The 7,345-nt window shown below is 41.4% G+C and overlaps 1 pseudogene; it reads left to right on the top strand.

The window, feature by feature from the left end:
• The first annotated feature begins 451 nt into the window (after nucleotides 1–451).
• Nucleotides 452–7,121, top strand: LOC140374659 (protein NLRC3-like; annotated as a pseudogene).
• Nucleotides 7,122–7,345: the final 224 nt, after the last annotated feature.

The raw sequence follows: 7,345 nt of genomic DNA, 5'->3' as shown, positions 1-7,345 counted from the left end.
TCACATGTTTGGCATGAGGTAAATCTGTAAATCACTATAGCAACAAATAGTCAAGAAATGAGCCCTAGACTTAAACAGACTTACCTTACTTCTGTTTAATGCTTCGAGTTACGTCATGAGCCAAACACGATCACAGTAAGAATGCAGGCAATAAAAACACCCGTACATGAAAAATACGAGATACGTTTGAAACTATCTTTTGAAACATTTCAGGCAAAGAAATGACACTTCCATGGAGACAAGCAAATGGTGGACCCTCCCCCAGAAAAGTATAAAAGTATGATCGGCATTGTTGTGGCTTGCACTGGTCGTTGGAGTAGCTTGAGGTGTTTCTTGTAGTGCAAAGGAAACAATTTTTATGTGACACTGAATTCAAGTTTCTCAATCGGACTGTGCTATTGCTTCTTGCTGCTGGTGGTGTTATCTGACCTACTCTCTTGTACTCAGACACAATATGCAGAGTATCTGTGTAAAAGAGGAGAATAAGTCTGAAAACTGTGTAAAAGCAGTTTCCCTCGGCTGCCCCAACCCAGGAGCCTCTCACAAACAGTAAGTAACAGCAGCAGGGACTAAACTCTCCCCCAGATGAAGCCATGGCAGATTTAGCCATGGAAATAAAATAAAAACATTGCTTAACCTGAAATCATACTACATCATTACTGTTCTTTCAGCGCTGAGAGTGTCAGACAAAGAGCAGAGTCTGCTGAGTGCAGCCATGTGTCTTGGAAGAGTGACAATTCCATGTATCTTCCTCCAGAATTCAGCTCTGTCCCTGAACCAGCTCAAGATCCACTGTAAGTGATCCATTTATGAAATGTTACAGTATATTTAGAGACTGTAGTTGGTCAGACAGAACTATTGGTGTCACTCCTCTGGAGCAGGAGGCTGCCTTCTATTCAGACAGAACCTCTCGACAGAGTCGCCACGACGACATTTTCTTTCCCTCCTTTTTTCTTATCCATTTGACCACACTGTACATTTTGTGTATAAACACAGTCAAAATATTTTGTCTGAATCTATTTTATTTTAGTAACTCCTATGCATGCTTTATTTTATATTATTATATTATTATAATATTATATTATTATGTTATTATATTATTATGTTATTATATTATTATATTATTATATTATTATTCATTGTATTCATTACTGACGCATCTCTCGCTCTAAGGATTTTTCTAAATGTAGAGCTATGCAAGAGAAATTTCAGATTTGAAAACAACACATTAGAAAGTAAATGTACAGTGAAACAAAAAATACCTTGATCTTCCACAAACGGCCACATTCCGAGGGATAGCGTGTCCATTACACTTCTGATCCAGTCTGTTCTCCTGATTTCTCCTGACTGTTGTTGATGTCCACAGAGACAGTCTGCTTCCAGGCCCATGTTACTGCTGTGTGTGTGGGAGAGCGCTGAGTGATCCAGTCACAAGCACCAGAGGACTCTACTGTATAAAGTGTTTCCATGCAAACTTGGACCAATCTGGTTCATTACTACAAAGTAAATCTATTCATATTCTCTCTGTTTCTGTCTGTCTAACGCTTTCTCTGTCATATATATAAGGATGATGCACATTACACAAACAATACAGAATGTCCTGTATGCATAGTAGTAGTAGAGGCGTAGAAAGAAACATACCCTTCAACATGGTGCTGCTAGCGTGAGAAGCTGCTTGACAACCTGTACTAAAAAAACAAGCACCCTGAACCCACTACACATGCAGCTTTTCCAGCTCTTCCTGTCAGTGATGTAATCCTTTTCTTGTTGCAGGTGACTATAAGAGGAGTCTGAAGCTGAGATGTGAGAGCGTAACTGAGGGAACTGAAACAGGAAGTAGAACTTTTCTGAATAAGATCTACACTGAGCTGTTCATCACAGAAGGGCACAGTGAAGAGCTCAGATCACAACATGAAGAGAAGCGACTGGAGACACTATCCAAAAACACGGCCCCTTCTGCTGCAATCAGGATCCACGACATCTTTAAGCCTTTACCATCAGACCCCAAACCCACCCGGGTGGTGCTGACCTGTGGGGTGGCTGGAGTAGGAAAAACCTTCTCTGTCCTGAAGTTCACTCTCGATTGGACGCAGGGCTTAGAGAACCAAGATGTGGATCTGGTGGTGCCTCTGTCATTCAGAGAACTAAACCTGGTGAGGAAGAGATGCTACAGCCTGCTGACACTCATACAAGAGTTCCATCCCTCACTACAAGAACTCACAGCTGAAACACTGGCCCAGAGGAAACTGTTGTTCATCTTTGATGGCCTTGATGAGAGCAGACAAACTCTTCCTTTCTCCACATGTAAAGTCATTACCAAGGTAACGCAGAGAGCAAAAGTCAAGGTGGTGCTGGCTAACCTCATTAAAGGAACACTGCTTCCGTCTGCTCTTATATGGATCACATCTAGACCAGCAGCAGCCAATCAGATCCCTGCGCAATTTGTGGATCGATTTACTGAAGTAAGAGGCTTCCTCACAGGCAGACAGAAGAAGAATTATTTTAGGAAGAGGTTCACAGATGAGGAGCTGTGTGCCAGAGTCCTCTCCCACATCAAGACGAGCCGGAGCCTGAACATCATGTGCCAGATACCAGTGTTTTGCTGGATCACAGCCACAGTCCTGGAGCACATGCTGAGGTCAGAGCAGAGAGATGCTCTGCCACAGACCCTCACTGACATGTACGCTCACTTCCTGCTGGTACAGACTCACAGGAAGAGGAAGTACAGGCAGGAGACTGCTCCACAGATGACTCCGACTGATGTTGAGGTCATTCTAAAGCTAGGGAGGCTTGCTTTCAATCAGCTGCAGAAAGGGAACCTAATGTTCTACCAAGAAGACCTGGAGAAGGTAGGTCTGGATCTGACTGAAGCCTCAGTCTACTCAGGACTTTGTACAGGGATCTTCAAACAAGACCGCATAACTTTCTGTTATCCACAGCCAATCTACTGTTTTGTCCATCTAAGTGTCCAGGAGTTTCTAGCTGCAGTTTACATGCACCACTGTTTTAACAATAAGAAAGAGAAGTTTCTTAAATCCTGGAAACATCACTCTACACTTGATGTATTTCTTAAAAAGGCCATGCAAAAAGCTTTTGAAAGTCCAAATGGCCACCTGGATCTGTTTGTGCGTTTCCTCCATGGCCTTTCTCTGGAGTCCAACCAGAGCCTCCTGAGAGTTCTGCTGGGTCCAACACAGACTGGTCCAAAGATGAGACAAACAGTCCTCAACAACCTGAAAGAAATGAATGCCGGGGACATCTCCCCAGATAGAAGCATCAACATTTTTCATTGTCTGACGGAGTTACATGAGCGCTCAGTCCATAAGCACATCCAGGACCTCCTGAAGACTGGGGACAGATTAGGAAAGCTGTCTGAGGTCCAGTGTTCAGCTCTGGCCTACATGCTGCAGATGTCAGAGGAGGTCATGGAGGAGCTGGATCTAAAGAAGTACAATACCTCACCTGAAGGACGCCTGCGATTGCTCCCTGCTGTGAGGACCTGCAGAAAGGCTCTGTAAGCATCAGCATTTAATGCTGTTCATCTGTCATTAATAATGACCATTATCACTGTCTTTACAATAATGTATTTATTCTTTGTTAAATTCGCAGACTTTCTGACTGCAACCTCTCTAAGATTCACCTTGAAGTTGTGGCATCAGCTCTGAAGTCCAGTTCTTCTCACCTGGAGTTCCTGGACTTGAGTTTAAACTCTGAGGTGAATTCTGAAATGAAGATCTTATGTAATGGACTGCAGAGTCCAAACTGTCAACTCAAGGCTCTAAGGTAAGCACCAGAACAGAGTTTAGGACTGCACCTGTAACACAGACAGGACAGTAACAAACACCAATGTTTGATGCCGGTATTTTCAAAATTGAAGATTGGCAATTGGATATACCATTACATTTTAAGAAGTTTTGTAAGTGATGTATAATGTAGAGATCCCCATCTCACACACACACAACAAGTGAAATTAATAGCTTTCCTTCTGCTTTTGTGTTGGAAAATCAGTTTGAAAATCCACAATGTTATTATTTTCAGTCAAATAACAGTTTAATTTGCATATATATAGGACCATATCACCTTATGAGAATTACTGATCTTGAGCGATCTCTGAAGGTGAAGAAGAAAATCCAGTTGGAACATACTGTACTTCTGTGGCATCATGTTTTCGTGGCCTGGTAAACACCTCATTGGACTGAATACTACTACACTTTATTTGCATCTATTTCTTCTTCCAGATTACACCATTGCTCACTGTCTGAACTCGGTTGTTCTTCTGTGGCCTCGTCTCTGATGTCAAACCCGTCACATCTGAGAGAACTGGCTCTGGGAGGCAATGAGCTGAACGACTCCAGTGTGGATCACCTGAGTGCTTTTCTGCAGAGCCCAAACTGTCAGCTGGAGACTCTCATGTGAGCTCACTGTCTGTTACTACACTGGGCATGACCCGTATGACTGTAGATTGTCGTGGTGCGTGTTTCCATTCTTCAAAGTGAGTGTTATTAGCCTGTTTGAACCCAAATAATGCATGCAATGTTCATTTTAAGTTTAGTTTTGGACGGATGTTTGCTATGTTTTCCCAATTATTCACGTGTGAGGTTTGGATGTTATGAAGTAATGATACCTTTTAAGATGTCAACATTCCTGAAGTGTGTGAGGTGTGTTGCCAAGGTAACTGAGTGACTTCCAGCCCACATGATGTCATTTAAATCAATATCAACTTGGCTTAGGCTTTTCACAAGGCAACTTCTGATCATCCGTGCGCTTTTCAATATGTTTCAATAATATCATTTTGTTTGAATGTGTCTTTATACAGCGTGTGCAGGTGCAGTTTGTCAGAATCCAGTTGTTTGACTTTGTTGTCAGCCCTGAACCTTTTACACTTGAAAAAACTGGACCTGGGGTTCAATGAGCTGAAGGAGTCCGTGGTGGAGCAGCTGTGTGAGCTTCTGCAGAGTGAGCGCTGTAGACTGGAGACACTCGAGTGAGTTTCTTGTTTGTTACAGTTGAAATGTTCCACTGTTGACCAATGCAACACACAGATAAATTAAGAGGAAAAAGAAACAAGGTTATTAAAAAAACAACCTCTAATGTTCTAATATCGAATGTCAATATCACTATTCATTTCTATAGCAAGGCCCACAAATTGAAGTTGTACCTTTTCATCTTTGTAAAACATTTGGGATAGAATATATTTTGCCATATTATTATGACGATTGTAGTGTGGCTGTGTAGGGTTAAAAACTAAAATAAAAGCAACACCACCTAGTTTTCAGTTACTAAAGAGATTACAGACTTTTAAATATTAAAATACTTTACAAATCTAAAAAGGAGAGCAGTATAATCAAACAAAAATACTAATACTGTCTCATAAAAAATGGTTGAGGTTGTAGGAGTCCAGTTGGTTTATGTTGGTCCGTCCTGTACAAAGAGTGGAAAGAAGAGCAGTCAAATGTCCTAGAAAAATACCCAAGGCAATGCCGGGGCAGCTAAAATAATCCTGCCAGAGCAGGTCTAGTACAGCGGCCCGTTCTAGTCAGTATCATACTCTTTGTTTCTTTCTCTGATCGCCCTGTCCCACACTGGTCGTCCGGATGGTCCAGCCGCTTTGGGAGACAAGGGGAGCACAGCACAGTCAAACTAAATCCTTTGCATTTCCCCGTTCCTATATTTAGTTTCTGCCACCAGGGCGGCAGTAGCTCAGTTGGTGGAGTGCTCTGGAGTGTCCGAATGTCTGTGGTTTTGTCTGTGGTTCAAATCCTGCTCACGACATAAAACAATATCCCCGGTAGAACGGTCAGACCAGGTCTGTGTGTTCATTGGGTAAAAACAAGACGTAAATCCAAGGGTTCTGGTGATTGAAATGAGGAGTAACCAGCATCTGTTTTTATTTTTTTCAGGCTGAATAACTGCAGTTTAACAAAGTCCGGCTGTACATTCCTGGCCATGGCTCTAAAGTCCAACCCTTCATATCTCAAAGAACTTGTCCTGTGGGGGAACAATCTGAAGGAGAGAGATGTCCAGAAGCTTCTGGAACTCTGTCAGAGTCCTCTCTGTCGGCTGGAGACTCTGCTGTGAGCACTTACGTCAAATAAGACTGATGTTATGCATTACTAGAGTACAATCCAAAGTGACTTCATTAAAATAGACACTTGATTATAAGGCTCACCTATAAAGCATCTGAAACATATATTAATGATGAACAACAACTGACAAACAAAATTATGAATAACTCTCTGATGTAGACATTATTTTAAATGGTGTTAATCCTTAAAGATGGGTATTACACATACTCATTGTTAACACATAGAACCTCCATGTTTGCTTTTCTTGGTTTGAAAATGCTATATTCACCAAAACAACATATTAAAAATGTTGTACAGAAGAGGATTTGAATAGTTTTCTCATTGGGCCCAGGAGAGAATAATGTTGTGATATGGTAGAAAGCTAAAAATATGATTTAGCATAATATCCCTCTTTTAATAACCATTAGTAATGTATATGCATGAAAATAAGTGTTGTATATAACATTGTATCAGTAGCGTGCAGTGACTTTTATGGATAGGCAAGCACAACCGGGGTGTTCATCAATATTTAGTAGATTATAGAAAAGTGGGGGAAAAAAGGGAGGTTATGGTAGGAGGCTGGCCCAATATTACCTATGTGTTGAAAAATTAAAAAATAGGTTTGTTACTATTATTATTCTTATTATTCTAAATCAAACTTGCTCATTAACACTGGTTTTGCTTTTCCTCATTAGCTGGCGGTAAAAATGGGAGAAAAGCAGATGAGAAGTCTGTCACTGGACCAAACTGTTCTGGACTGGACCCCTCACTGGAGAGATGTTCCAGGCTCATCCCGCCTGGAGAAGGCCTTTGGGGGGCTCACGATGCGTTGGAGGGTCTACGTGGCCTGAGCATGCCTTGAGATTCCAGTGGAGGAGCTGGAGGAAGTGTCTGGGGTGAGGAAAGTCTTCTCTGCTTTGAGTTGTACCCCTATGACCCCCAGATACAATATAAAATGTATGGATGGATATTGAAGTTCTCAATTTCCTTCTTAAAGGAGATGTATTATGCTTTTTTCCAGGTACTCAGTGTAGAACTATAACATAAGTAGATCATCTGTTTACATTGTGTTCATTGTAAAGGATAATAATGACCAAAAAACTGCTTGATAACAGAAACAGTTTTATTGACTTCCTGTTCAAATCAGCAGAACTGATAAGCCCCGCCTCTTCATAGTGACATTTCACCAAGCAGCAGATTGTCATTTACATGTTTTCATCTTTTTAAAGCGGCTACCAGACATTTTAGAACCCAATATGTATCACTATAATCAAATAATT

The sequence above is a fragment of the Eucyclogobius newberryi genome, unplaced genomic scaffold (genome assembly GCF_026437365.1).
Source record: "Eucyclogobius newberryi isolate DKJ021-1_F unplaced genomic scaffold, fEucNew1.0.hap1 SCAF_3, whole genome shotgun sequence".
NCBI lineage: Eukaryota > Metazoa > Chordata > Actinopteri > Gobiiformes > Gobiidae > Eucyclogobius > Eucyclogobius newberryi.
The sequence above is the reverse complement of the archived record's forward strand: the minus strand, read 5'-3'. Positions and strand labels throughout refer to the sequence as shown.